Below are 17752 nucleotides of genomic sequence, written 5' to 3' on the forward strand. Positions count from 1 at the left end.
CTGGTGTCTTGTAGAACAATGGGTCATAAAATGTTCAGCTGAGGATGCACACAGAGTTCATCATGTATTAACAATTGATATGCTAATCCTTTGCACATGAAAGCTCACTCATTTGGGAACAATTGCAATCAAAATATATTTACGCTCAGTCTGTCGCCGGGATCCTTGTTGAAGAGTCGTTCTGTTGGAGAGCTCTCTCTCTCTCTCTCTCCTCTCTCTCTCTCTCTCTCTCTCTCTCTCTCTCTCTCGGTTAGAATGGTTCTTTCAAAGCGACATTCATTAATGTCGTCATAGAATGGATGTTTCGTTGGTCTTCGCGTTCAATGATATAATTTCTAGCTGCAGACTATTAATTAATATCAAAGACTTGTTCTTATTTTGCCGGTATCAATAGTCTAAAAGTTAACCACGTGGTATGGTTCACTTTCAGTAGAGTACTTGGATGGTCAAACCTATTGGCCAACTCGCCATGGAGTGGAGGCCGGGTCTGAAGAAAGTAGATCAGGGTATAGTTTTATAGTGAACATGTCACATGACGCCTGGTCCTGTCTGTGTCCCTGGGGGCGTGCCGATGACTGAGTTAAGCTTGGTACAGAAATACAATTCTATCACATTAACATCAGTACATAGCATCTCAATGTATTACAAATAGCTTTATCCTTATTAATACATTCTATACAACCATGTGGATGCAAGTCTCAAGGCTGAGGCTATTATATAAACCGTTTTATGGTAATATGGCTATATTGTCTCTTCTGAGTATCACAAAATTGTACCAAGCGGACCAGTTCGTAGCTGGATTCTTCACCAATCTTTCATACCTTCTCCAGAACCTAAATGTCATTCGGTTCCCCAATTCTGTGAGTTGGAAGAATTTCCTGTGTCTCTCTATGGGACATGTGGCAAGAGATTCTCCTCTTAGAGTTTTACAACCCTTTCACACAGGGCCTGGGTGGGGGGAGGTAGGTTGGGGGATGGTGCAAAGGGGAGGGGGTCAACTGTCCTCCCTGTACTCAAAGAGGCCAACGTCATGACACTGGCAACCAGCGGATTGTGCAGCTTCAAGACAGTATATGTGTCAATGAGGTAAGAACTGACTAACTCATTGTCTTTAACTGTATTCTTCATCTAATCAGATCTCAAACACTTTATTAATTAGGTTATCACCTGTAACTTCCAAGTTATTTGTTATTGTGGGAAGTCAATAACTGTCTCATGAAATCTGATGTGTCAGTATTCACCTTCCCTCCTAGAAGTTCATCATGGTAATGGAACAGAGAAGGTGTATGAGCTGATGCCTGGGCCAAAGACGCAGCAGGATGCTGTGACAGACTGCAGGACAATAAAAGGCAGAGAACTGCGAGTATCTGTAACCAGAAAGAGCAGGATGCCTTTGAGGTGACTAAAGGGATCACCTGGATTGGACTAAAGCATGAGTACAAGCTATGGGAATGGTCAAACGGGGAACCATTTCAGCAATGTTAACCTACCTGGAGAGGTGGAAACCATGTACAGCTGAACTCAGACAGAAAATGGACATCAAAATATTGCTCTAATCAAAGTGCTTTCCCATGCTATGGAGGTGAGTTCAACATTGTAAGAATGTTTTCAAACTTTTCAAACAGTCAATCAAATGACTAAATTGTATATAATCTACACAAAGAAAATCCTAGTTTGCTAGGAGTACTTTGTTTTTGTATCAATGATAAAAATGACCGGAAACTTCAAATGTACTTAAATGTATATGTATCCACCAGCCCTACTTCAACTGGACCTCCCTCTATCAAAATATCCACCACAACACCCACCACTTTACTACCTACTACTACTAATGGACAGTCCACCGCCTTACCACCTACCACTACTAATGGACAGTCCACCACCTCACCAACTATCACTACTAAGGGACAGTCCACCACCTCACCACCTACCACTACTAATGGACAGTCCACCACCTCACCAACTACCACTACTAATAGACAGTTCACCACTTCACCACCTACCACTACTAATGGACAGTCCACCGCCTCACCACCTACCACTACTAAGGGACAGTCCACCACCTCACTAACTACCACTACTAATGGAAAGTCCACCACCTCACCAACTACAACTAATAATGGAGAGTCCACCACACCACCAACCTCATCTTCCAGTGGACAACTGACCTAATCAGGTCCCACCTCCCCAGACAGGAAGCCCGCATCCTCCCCCAGTAGTACAACTTCTACACTCCATCCTGGTGAGTGTCAGACATGGAGCTACATTCTGTACCAATCTGTACAAAGGTATACAGGTGACAGTTGTTGGACTTTTAATGACAGACAAGTCCTTGAGAGTGTTTGTGGTTTTGTGTTAGTGAACTTGCATTAACATGTGTGCAATTTCATTTGAGTTTTTTTCCATGCAGATTACCTGCACTACTTCAATTAAAATTGTCTTTTTTTTCCTAAACTAGGCAAGTCAGTTAAGAACAAATTCTTATTTACAATGACGCCTAGTAACAGTCAGTTAACTGGGCAGAACGACAGATTTTTACCTTATCAGCTCAGGGATTTGATCTACAAATGATCCCATCACTCTAACCGCCAGGCTAACTGCCGCCCCGAATAATCCAACCCTATGATTTAAGTGGAATTAAGTGGTGTCTAGTCTAAATCGACGTTATCAATATTTTAAGCAGGACTGAAGGAGTCAATCTCAACTGTCAATGACAATGAACCTGACATCTTAGAAAACAACTTTTGACCTAATACTGTTTTGATTTTCAGGGGGGTGAGATGTTTGTGACATCTGTAATGTTGACACACAATTGCACTGATGGGCTGTATTTATATAAACTCTGCTCTCCAAAATATAAAGTCAAATCCATTTTTTTCCAGGTGCAGCCCCTGACCTCTTCTTCAGTCAGCAGTCCTTCAGTCCTTCAGTGACACCTGAGCAGTCGATCCATGTGAGTGTTTATACTTATATACTATATCTTTAATGCTTTAGTGTAAATCCATCTAATATTGTAATATTGAGCCCTAACAATCAACCTGAACTGGGTGGTAGTAACTGCTGCTCTCTGACCTGTAAGGGCCATAGACAGACTGAACTTGCCTCCCTGGACAAGATAGACTGCTCTCTGAAGAGATTGTTCCTTTGCACTGGAAGGCTATCATTTTTTTGTTTTTGTTATATTTATATATTTTCTATGAACAGATAGAAAGAGAGGATGACAGTAGGGATATATAGACAGAGGTTGCATCAACGGGCACTACGCCAGATTCAAACTTACACTGACACCCTAGGTTGTGGCATTACCACTAGACCAGACAGGCCACAAGACTGCTGCCTTATTGGGGTTAATGGGGTTTATATCTGTAAGACAGGTGCAGGGATGGCATTTTAGAACCAATAGGGTCCCACTTTATCAAGTACTGTCAGATGCCGGAGAGGAACGCTCCATGTTGTCTAATCCACTGTCAGATGCCAGACAGGAATGCTTCATGTTGTCTAATCCACTGTCAGATGCCGGACAGGAATGCTCCATGTTGTCTAATCCACTGTCAGATGCCGGACAGGAATGCTCCATGTTGTCTAATCCACTGTCAGATGCCGGAGAGGAACGCTTCATGTTGTCTAATCCACTGTCAGATGCCATCTCTCTCTTCCCACTCTTACTAGGGACAAATGCAAATGTGTGTTCATGTGGTTTCTACTATGAGATAATATTTCCATACGGGTAAACATAGAATACAGAGGCTTGAACTACACAGTTACAAAGTAATTTACAGCCTTCAAAGGACATTGGAAGAAAAGTTAATTATTGTAAATAAGCTGAAGCCACTCAAATGAGATGTCTCATCTTACCATTCCTATGTCCTTCTAGAAAAGAGAATCAAGCAGACCATTGTAAGGATGTCTCTGAAATCTAACTCAGGAGCTGACCTCAATGACCCAGTGGTAAAGGAACAGATGTGGGAGCAGGTACAGTAGTCCTACATCTCCCACATCAGAAATCAATGTCATCCTCACTCATTTCACTCTTCTCATATGATCTCAAGTTTATATTCCTATTGATCATATTATTCAACTCTGATGCTTGATTAACATAGGAGGGCTGCTGGCTTTATCTGGTTTGATCACATCTCACAGATCAGAAAGGAGTTTGCCAAGAACGGGAACTTCATCCAAGGCCTACACTAGAGATAACTGCTGAATGGAGACGTTTAAAAAAAATCTGTTGATCTTGGAAGCCCTGTAAGCACCTTTTTGTGTCACAGTTATGAAAATGACCCTCCTTATGTTTAGTCTGTTGTTCCGAGTCACTTGTACAGTGGGTTTTTAGTTTTTGCATCCAATTGACAGTATGGAAATTAAGTAGTGTGTGTGTGTGTTTTCTTAGGTCAGTGTGGGTCTGGATGAAGAGGACCAGACATGATAATGCAACAGGAGAGGGATAGAAGGTCCAAGAGAACTAAAATAGTCCATTATAAGATTATTAAATCATATTTTGTTTACGTTATTCAACTTATGAAAGTTAGTATATTTATATTAGGCTAGATTTTACAATGTTTTGTTATTGTAACATAAAATTATCATCTACATTTTTGTTGGTCTTTGAATGTATTGTGATGATAAAGCTTGTTGTACATGAGGACAATTTGATTAGTGAAGAGAAGAGGATTTTGTAGTTAAACCACCTACGGTGACAACTTTCAGAGAGATGTTCAGAGAGTTAGTCTTCATTATGAGAACAATTCTTACACACTCACTTATGGATGTAACTGTCGACATTCTTAAATAAAATATGTTTGATTAGGAACATAAGTATTACCATTATTTTCACCCTCCAGCAAGAATGGTGAGATGGAAGTACTAATCACAACAATGTAAAACAAAGTGCCCACTTCCAGGGTCTATGGTTCAGAGAACTGTAAAGATGGAGACAGACAGGTTGTTGTGGATGTGACAGAATGACAGTATCCATGTTATGAAGCTAAGCAACATTTGGATATCATTAGAGTTTTCCTTGGTGTCATGGTTTGTTGACTGTGTCATCTATTACAGTCATAAACACAGTCTCATGGATAGCAGGGGAGGGGTGTGGGGTTCTTGCCCTTATTCATGTAGTTGATGGCTGTTATACATTAATCAACTTGATAAACCAAACACCATGAATCACTTAGTAAAGGTTCTAAGTATTTGACACCCCACATTTTATTTACAATGTAGTTATTTAGCAAATGCATTTATCTAAATAGACGAACTAAAATCAGATCCTGACCACTGGTAGCACTGGGATTTAATCAAGCTACCTGTATGGACTAGAAAGTGTTCATACTAGAACTATGGGCTTTTACACTTCCAGAATTACAGTACATTACTTTGTTTACACATTTGGGATTTCGACTGCCAGTATCGGAGGATATCCAAGTAATACATGCATGTTGGGAAACACATTTCCATTACATACTCATACAACTGTGTAACAGGACAAATATAAGCACCACCAAGTTATTATTATACAGCCGTGCAGTACCACATACAAGCAGACTCTGAAAATATCGTTTTTTTTAACTTTGCATTGGGTTGTTGGAAGGCAGCCTGCTTTGCATGGCGCTGGGAGAACTCACTGACACAGGTTAAAACGATATCTGTGTTGGTTTACTTCTTTTTTTAAACACACATATCTCATTAATCAGAGGTCAGTGGATATTGTACTGTATGATGCATTTTTTTTTTTTTGTGAAGCCCATGTCCAGTGCAAATACAATTAATTGATTTGTGGTTCCCAAATGTACTGCACATTATAATGACAAATGTAAACTTGATACACTGACAGAAATGTGCATTCGATCAGGCAACTTAGATGTACTGTATTAAAAAAAAACATGTATTCAGTCCACTACAATAACAGAGAAAATACATTAGGCCTATTGGTCAGTTTTTTATACATGGAGGGAGGGGTTGGAGCAGAACTTTCAGCCTCACCTGGGGTGCATTCAGTATGATAAAATGTTGTGCCTTGTTGAATTCAACGGAAACAATACTGTACTGAACAACCAGTTGAAAAACGTTGTGATTACTATGGCCCAGAGGGCAAGTACCGAATAGTGTGCTGAATTAGTTTTGTGATGTCAAATTGTCACACCCATATTGATCAGGCCACACCTCACCACACCCACCAAATGGAAAAAAACATATTTAAAAGGCTGTTGAAGAACGGTGAGCACTATTTTGGGGGAAGATGTCGATCATTACAAAACGTCACGCAACGTAGCAAACATTGAATCGAACTGAACACACCCCTGGTTACCTGGTCAGCAGAGAGGGAGGAGAGAAAGACACCTCTATAAACTCATCTCTCTTTTCCCTGTCTCCCTGTTCCACAACCAAACTGTAGGGAGGCAAGAGGACAGCTAACTGGGTAGGTGTGCCATCATTTCAAGCTACATGATACATTTGTTTGATAAATTGAAAACATCAAATGATTTTACAGTGTGCTTTTATTTGAAGAGATGAAATACTTACACACATATGATTAACAGCCTTTGGTAACTGTTTCGTACAGGTTCGCTTAAATTATTTCAATGGTGCTATTTTCTTAATATTCTGTGTATTTAAATGAAGTTGAGACTGACTAGAGGTCAAATCTAATATTAGATCAAAGTTAGAGGTTTTTTGTGTACATCTATTATGCATATCATAGCCATTTTGTGAGAGTCAATAGATTGAGATTAAGACATATTCAAATTAAATCCCCATCACATATTTTACCTAAACTTAGACTATACATTTACGTGCTACTTTCAACGTGCATGTCTGGTTAATCAAATTGTATGCCATGTAGCTGTTCCATAGAGTTACTGCAATGCTACTTTGGTAGTCAAATCACATTTTCATCCCTTTCTTGTCATTTTGTTTAACTGGATAGGTACAACACTGCCTGTGTACTCTCTCAGAAGGAAATTGTGCACATTGGTTCAGACTTTAAATTAACCTCCTAGACACAGACAATTCTTTCATATACATTTTCTTCTACATGAAATCTTACAAACATGTCTGAATTTGCAAATTGTTGTGGTTTTTCACCCAAAATTATGTTTCCTTTTAAATAATTTTTAAAAATGTACTTGAAAGGTAGGGAGAACTGATGGATTGTGATTCAAAACATGTAATATTTTGTTCACAGTGGTCATGATACAGCCAGTACTTCTACTCCTGCTACTGGGTAAGAGATCAGATGGGATGAATATTCCTCTCTTGGTATTATCAAGTAATGATAGGGAATTCTGCCCTATGTTCATACAAGAGACCACAGGACATTTCTTTGATCAGAGGTTAGTTTGTTTAATAATGATTGCAACCCGGAGTATTCACTTACAGTCATTTTCAAGTAACACACTCAGTTCAAAAGATGGTGTTTTCCCTTTCTATCCCCTACTGAGGATCACCCCACCCAGGGTGATGTCCTTTAACTTTAATACCATATAAGCCCATAATAAATAGTTGCTAATACAAAGATGTCTCTGCTAGGCGGAGTTCAGCTTATTGTTATTTGCAGTTAGTTTCCCAATCCTTCTTCCTCCTATTGCTACCATGTGCTAGCAGAAGTAAGACTGGAACATAGTATCAACACGAACTGAAAGTATAGTTTCAACACACAGACATCCGACTTCTGTACGGTTGACCTCTTCATGCACTTACAAAGTGTCTACCATTGATTCTTAATCTCAAGCTAAAGCAAAACATGAATCATTGTACTTTTGTAATTACTGGTGTTCCTATAATGTACAGATATTATAACATTCCTTTCAGTAGCCCCTCTGTCATGACTTTTGACAATATTCAAAATAGTAGTGTGTCACTACTGTCAACATCCAGTTACATACAATGAGCCACAGTACATCCACACTGACATAGAAATAACACCTACAGAACAAGATATTTATTTTTGTATCTTCTTGTCTTGGTCAACACATACAACAGAATACCAAACACATACAACTGAATACCAAACACATACAATAGAATACTACCCAAAAGCTACAGTACGAAGCTTCCAGTGTCTAGAAACAGAATCAGTGACTTTTATGAAACTGAGCCATCTCCTTGTCTTTGGACAAGTTTATGTCAGTGACACAAAGCCTGACCAGTCAAGTAACTACATGTTCCTGATTTAACCTTTTACCCCACAGCACGCAGGTCCTCACCAGTGTTGGTGACTGAGGTATCAGTACTGGAGGGAAGCTCTGTGACCCTTGTCTGTGGGTCCTCTGTGAAGGATCGTGGGTATTACACATGCTGGGGCAGAAATTGTGGTAACAGTTGGTGGTATGGATGTTATTGTTCTAACCCCCTTGTGGAGAAGAATGGAGTTAAAATCACATTCAATGACCCTAAAATGTACAGCCTCAGCGGGGAAGACCTCACCATTTCCAACATTCAGGACAGCAGAAATTACTGCTGTTGTGTAGATAGCAGCAATTTCCCTTACAACGACCATGTAACATACTACAGTCTAAAGGTAGTAAAAGGCAAGTGTTGATGACTCATTGTTATTGCTTGTTGCATTTATTCTCATTATGAGCAAAATGGAGGTTTAGAGTATTTACATTGGCTACTAGATACTGTACACCACACACTGTAACATGCTGCATTGTTGATTGGACCTTTAATGGCATCCATTGTCCAGGTAGTATAGCTGAATATACGACTGATACCTTTTGTCTCTCTAGTCCAGTCTTGTTCATTCTGCGTTGTGTCCTTCTATAGCCAGGTTTAGTGCTGGTAGTTATGGTGCTGACCTGAGTTATTTAATAAAAAAAAATAGGAAGTGGTTTCTGATGTAAAATGTCTTTGTTACACAGGTTGTGAGAGGAACCTAATGAATGGAGTGGATCTGAGGGTATATAATATGGAGAAAGCATTCGTAGCCCAAGATGCAAGTCAGTGCAGGCAGAATTGCACCGAAAATGTCAATTGCCAGTACTTCACATTTGTTGGGAAAGAAGCAAACATTAACCAACTTAAGTACATGCTCAAAAAGCTTTTTAATTCTTTATTTTAACTGTTCTTCTGCAAATAAAGGCTTTAGAAACATGCCTGTTATTTTGGACATTGCGTTAATAAGTAACATCCTTTGTGATATTTGTCCCACAGTGACATGTGTTTTCTGAAGGTCTCAACTGGGGATAGGCATGTCACAATACAGTACTTCCAACATGCAACCTCAGGCTACTCTCTGAGAAACTGCAGTGGTAAAGGTGAGTACATACAGTTAATGTATATGTGAGTCATATATTTCTAATGATTATAGGTAGACTTTGTTAATAGGCTCTATTACCGGATAACATAGACATGGATATCAAACTCTGTCACGTTGTGTTTCTGTTTTTCCATCATCTCTGCTGAATGTTTACTATCAAGGATATCACCAAGCACTAGAGTGTGAAGTGACTCTATATTCTTGTGCAGTCTATAAAGAGTACAGTAGGTAGTTAAGTCTTTAGCCTATATCAATTCTGATTTTGGAATGAGATTGCAAATGTATTAATTTCTACATGCACCTGACACATGCTCTGTAGCTTTCACCAATGATATCTCTATATTACTCTGCTATCAAACAGTATGTGTTGCCTATATTGTAGAATAGATAGTGGAAGCTAAAGATGGTAATGTTTGCCACGCAACACAACAAGCAGTCTAATAAACATTTTCCTCTGTATTTTAAACAGTCACCTACTCAGCCAAAAAGTACAGCCTTGTCCTTAAGGAGAAAGACTGGACCGATGCACAAGAGTACTGCAGACAGCACTACACAAACCTGTCCATCATTCACACAGAAGAGGATTGGAGAACAATTAAATCCACTTTGGGTAATTTCAGTGGTGATGTGTGGATTGGGCTCCATAGAGATAAGCCTGATCCAGATGAAAAGTGGAAGTGGTCTGATGGAGAGGACTTCATGTTCTTTAACTGGGCATCACACTTTGGCGACTTCAAGGGTTATGAGTGTGTCATCTCCGCTTCATCTCACTGGCAACCAGAGAATTGTGCCGGTGATAAGCAGTATGTGTGTCAACAACTAGGTAAGCATCTCTCAGTATATATATATTTATATACTACTTACAAAGTGAGACATAATCTGCTTCCTGGGTTATGTCTCATGCAATCTGACTAGTAACTTCATCTTCCCCTCTATAAGTTCATAATGGGAATGGAATAACAGAGAAGAATTATGAGCTGATGATTGGAAGTACAAAGTGGGAGTCAGCTCTGAAAAACTGCATAACAAAAGGTAGAGTTTTGGCCAGTATCTTTAACCAGAAAGAACAGGATGCCTTTGATGAGGTGGCTAAGCATGACCACACCTGGATTGGACTAAAGCATGAGAACAACACATGGAATTGGTCCAGTGGGGAACCATTTTAGAAATGGAACAATCCAGTGCATGTGGGAGATGGAAACTGTGTTATGCTGAACTCAGAAAATGACAGAAAATGGACACCAACAAATTGTTCTACTCAAAGTCTTTTCCTGTGCTATGGGGGTAAGTTGAACACTGAGAGAGTGTTATCAAACTAGTGTTGACAGTCAATCATCATCTATGACTAAGTTGTGTAGAATCTACACAAAGAAACACATTTTTTTAATGCAATGTAAAATGTCCTAACATGATAGGAAACAGGCACTTATATGCTTATAGCTTCCCTGTGGCTCAGTTGGTAGAGCATGGGGTATGCAACACCAGCATGGTGAGTGCAACGCCACGGTTGTGGGTTTGATTCCCACGGGGGGCCAGTACAAAAAAATGACACATTCAAAATTTTAAAAAATGCATGAAATGAAATGTATGCATTCACTACTGTAAGTCGCTCTGGATAAGAGCGTCTGCTAAATGACTAAAATGTAAAAATATGCATGTATTCTACTTCATTCTGACAGATGAAAGTCCACTTAACACCACTGGGGATTTGACCACTCCTGTTACCCCTGAAAGCACCACCTCTACTTCAACTGGACCTGCGTCTACCAAGATGTCCACCTCACCACCTACCACTACTAATGGACAGTCCACCACCTCACTACCTACCACTACTAATGGACAGTCCACCTCCACACCACCAACCTCAACTTCCTGTGGACAACTGACTTCATCAGGTTCCTCCTCCCCAGACAGGGATCCCACATCCTCCCCCAGTAGTACAACTTCTCCACTCCATCCTGGTGAGTGTCAGACATGGAGCTCCATTCTGTACCAATCTGTACAAAGGTGTACAAGTGGCAGTTGCTGGGCTTTTCATGGCAGATAAGACTGTAAGTGTATGTGTGTTTAGGATTTTGTGTTAGTAAACTTGCATTTACATGTGTATAATTTCATGCATTTGTTTTGTACATATAGATGATCTGCACTAAATCAACGAGTCCAAGAGCTGGATCAATGCCCTGGAGTTCTGCAGAAGTCGTGGCTCCAAGTCCAACCTGGTGCACATCACCAACCAGACCGTGCAGGCTGACGTGACCCAGCTCCTGGCCAATGTGGAGCTGGCATGTGGGGGGGTGTGGATTGGTCTGGAGCGGTCCATCTTTGAGTGGAACGCCCCCTGGCTGTGGACCAGTGGTGATGTTGATGAGGTGGTGAAGTTCAGTGAGTGGCACAGCTGCTTCCCCCTCAACCCCATCAATTACCACTGTGGTAAGATGGTCCGGGTTGGTAACGGAGAACTGAAGTGGCTGGATGCTTCCTGTCATCAGGAATTACCCTTCATATGTCAAGGTACATTGCCCAACTTTGGAGCTCCTATTTTAGGGCTTGTTCTGCAAGGTGGGATATTCAGAACGTTGCAGATAGACAAATATTACATAGAACTGTCATGGTTTACTGCAGAATAGAGATGTGCTGTCTTGACTGTCATGTCATCTCTATGCAATGTATTACTTTATGCAATGCTCTGATTATACCTCCCTATTGAATAAGGCTCAACCTACATCCCAGACACCCCCTTTCTACAGCTGACTACTATCTGCATTGCTCTTTCCTCCCTTTAACTCCCTCCCTTTTACAGTCTAGACTCACTCTACTAGTAATAGTCTTTAGAATGAGCCAAAACATAATGGCAAGACCTGGTCATAAAAGATACATCAATGTCCTCTCATCCTGTATATGATGTTTTAACAGATCTCCACTAGAGGGCTCTACATGGCAGCCTGGACAGTCTGCAGACAGACACCACACTGATCTACCAGAGAGACTACCACACTCATGGTCTGGAAGGAACCTGCATTTCAATTCATAATATTTTACACCAATATAACTATTACTATTATTAGGACTTTTTACTGTCATATTTTACATTATATTACTTAATGATACTGTACTTAAATAGACTGACTCATAAGCATTGTTATTTGACCTATAATTTACTGTAATACTTTTATTGTTTTAAAATAGAGTAAAGAAAGGTAAAGTAAAGGGTATTAACTGAAAATGTAGTATTTAAGTCCTGTGTGATATGTACTGTTTCAGAACGCTATTTAGTTAGAATGTAATTATTGTTATTTTGTATTTCCTTTCATCTCTGTTCTGATTAAACATCCATTTAGAGTTTGAACATTGTGGGATTTCATTCTTCATAGAAAGTGCATTGAGTTATGAATCAAAAGCAATTTAAATGGTCATAATGTAACCCTAAGATTTGAGAGGTGTTCAGTGATGTCTAGTCTAAATCGACTTTATGATTATTTTCATCAGGACTGAAGGAGTCCATCTCAACTGTCAGCAACAATGAACCTGGTATCTCAGTAAACAACTTTTCAGGGGGGCGAGATGTCTGTGACATCTGTAATGTTGACATACAATTGCACTGATGGGCTGTATTTATGCAACACTGCTCTCCAAACCACAAGTTCAAATCTTTTTCCCAGGTGCAGCCCCTGATCTCTTCAGCCAGCAGTCCTTGGATGAGTCCTTCGGTGATGTCTGAGCAGTCAACCCATGTGGGTGTATATGCTTACATACTGTTGGGTTCTGAGAATATGAAATATACTTATTCATGTCACTGAGGAAGAGTGGGTAAGATTTACATTATGTCAGAATATGTTATTGTTAGCCATCAGGGATCCTATGGGAGGGATCCTATGGGAGGAGAAGAGACACTGTCTGGTACCAGTCACCATAACAGCTGTGAGTTGGGGAGGAGTGAGCACTTTGGGGCAGAGGCCAGATGAAGTGAGGAAGAACATATCACTAAGGTTCTGTCTAGCAACAGAGATGCATTGGCTTTTCAGATGTGTAGGAGGAGATTCAGCATAGTTAAATATCAGTGCTTGTGTGAATATGTCGTCTAATGCAGCTGTATTGATCCTCTGGGAAGAATAAACTTGGTTAAGCTTTCACAAATGTCCGTAGAGTTTTTACTCTGAAAATTAGAACCTAACAATACTATATCCTTAATGCTTTAATGTAAATCAAACTGATATTGTAATATTGAGTACAGACAATCAGCCTCAACTGGGTGGTAGTGACTGCTGCTTTCTGACCTGTACAGGCCTCCCTGGACAATAGAGACTGCTCTCTGAAGAGACTGTTCCTTTGACCTGGAAGTAAGACTATAATCTTTTTTTTATTATATGTATATATTTTTTATAAACAGAAAGAGAGGATAACAGTAGGGAAAGATAGACAGAGGATGCATCAAAAGGCACTAGGGCAGATTCAAACCTACGCTGACATCTTACATGTTCCAGAGGCTGTGTCATTACCGCGAGACCAGACAGGTCACAAGACTGCCATCTTATTGCGGTTTATATCTGTAAGACAGGTGCAGGGATGGCAGTTTAGCACCAATAGGGTCCCACTTTAACAAGCACTGTCAGATGCCGGACACAGCGATGCTTCATGTTGTCAAATCCACTGTCAGATGCCACCTCTCTCTCCCCACTCTGACTAGGGATTAATGCAAATGTGTGTTCATGTGGATAATAGTTCCATTCTAAGTTCCAAAGGAATTCACATTCTTCAAAAGGACATTGAAAGAAAAGTTTGAATTTTTTGTAAATAAGCTGAATTTCCTTTGTGTGGATGTCTCATCTAGAAAAGAGAATCAAGCAGAGCATTGTAAGGATGTCTCTGAAATCTAACTCAGGAGCTGACCTCAATGACCCAGTTGTAAAGGAACAGATGTTGGAGCAGGTACAGTAGTCCTACATCTCCCACATCAGAAATCAATGTCATGCTCACTCATTTCACTCTCCTCATATGATATCACGTTTATATTGATCATATGAATTAACTGAAATGCTTGATTAAAATAGGAAGACTGTTGGCTTTGATCATATCTCTTAGATAAGAAAGGAGTTTGCGAAGAACATGAACTTCATCCAAGGCTTACGCTGGAGAGAACTGCTGAATGGAGACGTTTTTTGGAAAACAGTTGAACTTCGAAGCCCTGAAGAAGGTAAGCACTTTTTTTTGTGTGACAGTTTTGAAAATGTCCCTCCTTATGTTTAGTCTGTTGTTCAGAATCCCTTGTACAGTGTTTTGTTAGGTTTTGACAGTATGGAAATGAAGTAACGTGTTCATGAACTAATTCCAGTGAGGGTCTTTGTACTGTTGTGTTTGTTTTCTTAGGTCAGTGTGAGTCTGGATGAAGAGGACCAGCCGTGATGATGCTGCAGGAGAGGGATGGAAGGTCCAAGAAAACCGTATGATATATTATATATCTTATAACACATATTACAATATTATATTAGTTAATGTTATTCAAGTTATGATAGTTTGATTTGCCTTATGAAATAAACATATTAAGTAAATGTATATTAGGATAGATTTTACAATGTTTTACTATTGGAACATCAAATTATAATAAATGATTTTTGTTAGTGTATGAATGTAATGTAATAATGTTGTACATAAGGGCAATTTGATAAGAGAAGAGGAATAAAAAGGACATTTGTGGTGTTTCAAGTTTGTAATTAAAAACATGTATGGTGGCAGTGAGAGATATTCAGAGCGTAAAAGTCTTCATAATGATTTTACACACTCACTTATGGACTGTTGACATTCTTCAATAAAATATGTTTGATTAGTGACATCAGTATTACCATTATTTTCAGCCTGCAGCAGGAATGGTGAGATGGAGGCAGTAATCACATCAATGTAGAATTATTTGCCCACTTCCAGGTGGCATGGTTCAGAGAACTGTAAAGATGGAGACAGACAGGTTGTTGTGGGTGTAACAGAATGACAGATTCCATGTTATGAATCTAAGCAACATTTGGATATCATTATAATTTTCCCTGGTGTCATGGTTTGTTGACTGTGTCAGCTATTACAGTTATAAACACAGGCTCATGGATAGCAGGGGAGGGGTGTGGGGTTCTTGCCCTTATTCATGTAGTTGATGGCTGTTATACATAAATCAACTTGATAAACCAAGTCATCATGTAGGCCTAGTTATTTAGCAAATGCTTTTATCCAAATTGACATAGAGACCATGAAGTTAAACCACATCCTAACTCCTTGTAACGTAGCACTGAACTCCAACCGAATAAGCTATCAGTATGGACTACAACGTGTCCGTACCAGGAACTATGGGCTCTTGTACACCCTGAATTACGTTGCACTTTGTTTACACAATTGGAGATTTGGCTGCCATAGCCCTGCAGGTACCACATAGAAAACTGGATTTTAATTACAATGCATTGGGTTGTCAGAAGGCTACCTGATTTGCCTGGAACTGGGAGAACTCACTGACACAGGTTACAATGATATATTTGGGGTTTTCTTTGTTTCTTTAACCACATATACTCATGTCTCGTCAATCAGAGGTCTGTGGATATTGTACTGAACCAGGCTCTTTAGTGAAGCCCATGTCCAGTTGAAATAATATTGAATTGATTCCTATTTACCAAATGTACTGCAAATTATTGTCACAAATGTGAACTTGATACACTAACAGAAATGTACATTTGATCAAGTAAGATAGATGTACTGTATGTCTAACACTGTTTAAAGTCCACTGTCATAACAGAGAAAATACATTGGGTATTTTGGTCAGTGTTGTTGATGTGGAGGGAGGGGTTGGAGTTGAAGCATCTCCTGGGTGTGTTCACCTGGTCAGCAGAGAGGGAGGAGAGAAACTCTAGAAACTCATCTCTCTTTCCCCTGTCTCTGCATCTCACATCCAAACTCTGGAGAGGGAACAGGACAGCTAACTGGGTAGGTGGCCATCATTTCAAGTTGCATTATAAAAAAAATGTCCCGATATGTTGTGCTTTTCTTTGAAGAGGTAATAATTCAGATATGTTTAGCGCCTTTTGTAACTTACTGTTTGAAATTATTTGAATGGAGCCTTTTGCTTAGTATTCTGTGTATTTGAATGAAGTTAAGACTCACTAAACTCTGAAAGGGGCGGACTGGCCATCTGGCAGTTGCCAGAAATTCCAGATGGGCTGGTCCACTTTTAGCCAAGTGGGCTGGTTCCCTTTTAGCCAAGTGGGCTGGTCCACTTTTAGCCAAGTGGGCCTGTCTAAGGTATTCGTTTTACATGGAACATTTTTATTATCTGGCTAATAATGGGGGCCTTAAGGTTTAAATAATGGGCCAGTGTTTTAGAAATGCCCTGGATGAATATTGGTCCTAATCCGCCACTGCACTCTTAGAAAAAAAGGTTCTACAGGTGTCCTAATAGGAGAACCCGTCAAAGAACCGTTTTTGTTCATAGAAAAATGTTTTTCTCTGTGGAATGGTTCTACATGGAACCAAATTCATTTTTTATTTTTTATTTAACTAGGGAAGTCAGTTAAGAACAAATTCTTATTTACAATGACGGCCTACCCTGGCGAAATATGGACGACTCTGGGTCAATTGTGCACCGCCCTATGGGACTCTCAATCACGGCCGAAAGTGATGCAGCCTAGATTTGAACCAGGGACTGCGGTGATTTTTTGTACATTTTTAGTCATTTAGCAGACGCTCTTTTCCAGAGCATGCATAGTGAATGCATAATTATTTATATATATATATTTTTTGTACTGGCCCCCCGTGGGTGATGCCTCTTGCTCTGAGATGCCGTGCCTTAGACCGCTGCGCCACTCGGGAGCCCTAAATGGTTATTCAAAGGGTTCTCCTATGGGGACAGCTAAATAACCTTTTTAGGTTCTAGATAGCACCTTTTTTCAAAGTGCAGGTGTCAAATCTAAAGTTAATTAGCAGTGTGAGTAAAAAAAAATCTTATGCATATCATAGACATTGCGGGAATCAGTAGATTTAGAGAGTCTTGATACATGCTTTTAAATCTCCTCACATTTACCTCAAATTAGACTATACAGTGCATTCGGAAAGTATTCAGACACCTTAACTTTTCTACATTTTGTAACGCTACGCTAGCCTTATTCTAAAATGGATTTAAAAAAAATATATCCTCATCAATCTAAACACAATACCCCATAATGACAAAGCAAAACCAGGTTTTACATTTTGTTTTGCAAATGGATTACATATAAAAAACTGAAATATCCTATCCAGACCTTTTACTCAGTACCTTGTTGAAGCACCTTTGGCAATGATTACAGCCTCTAGTCTTCTTGGGTATCATGATACAAGTATGTGTGGTGGAAATTACAAGATTATGTTAGAATGCTGTAATTGCATCAAATGCAGGAACTTCTGGCGCCGACAAAGATGGCTGCCTCGCTTCGCGTTCCTAGGAAACTATGCAGTATTTAGCTTTTTTTCTGTGTTATTTCTTACATTGTTACC

General features: G+C 39.7%; 1 non-coding gene across 2 annotated transcripts; it reads left to right on the forward strand.

Moving 5' to 3' along the window:
• The first annotated feature begins 6367 nt into the window (after positions 1 to 6367).
• On the forward strand, positions 6368 to 12602 carry LOC106576242 (uncharacterized). Of its 2 annotated transcripts, XR_014381186.1 has the most exons (9): positions 6368 to 6415; positions 7181 to 7219; positions 8187 to 9021; positions 9151 to 9254; positions 9726 to 10079; positions 10196 to 10540; positions 10936 to 11217; positions 11393 to 11767; positions 12170 to 12602. It is a non-coding gene; the product is annotated as an uncharacterized LOC106576242 (transcript). The 2 variants fall into 2 exon arrangements; XR_001321911.3 differs by having other exon boundaries at positions 8187 to 9254.
• Positions 12603 to 17752: the final 5150 nt, after the last annotated feature.

This window comes from Salmo salar, chromosome 17, assembly GCF_965601325.2.
Source record: "Salmo salar chromosome 17, fSalSal1, whole genome shotgun sequence".
Taxonomy (NCBI): domain Eukaryota; kingdom Metazoa; phylum Chordata; class Actinopteri; order Salmoniformes; family Salmonidae; genus Salmo; species Salmo salar.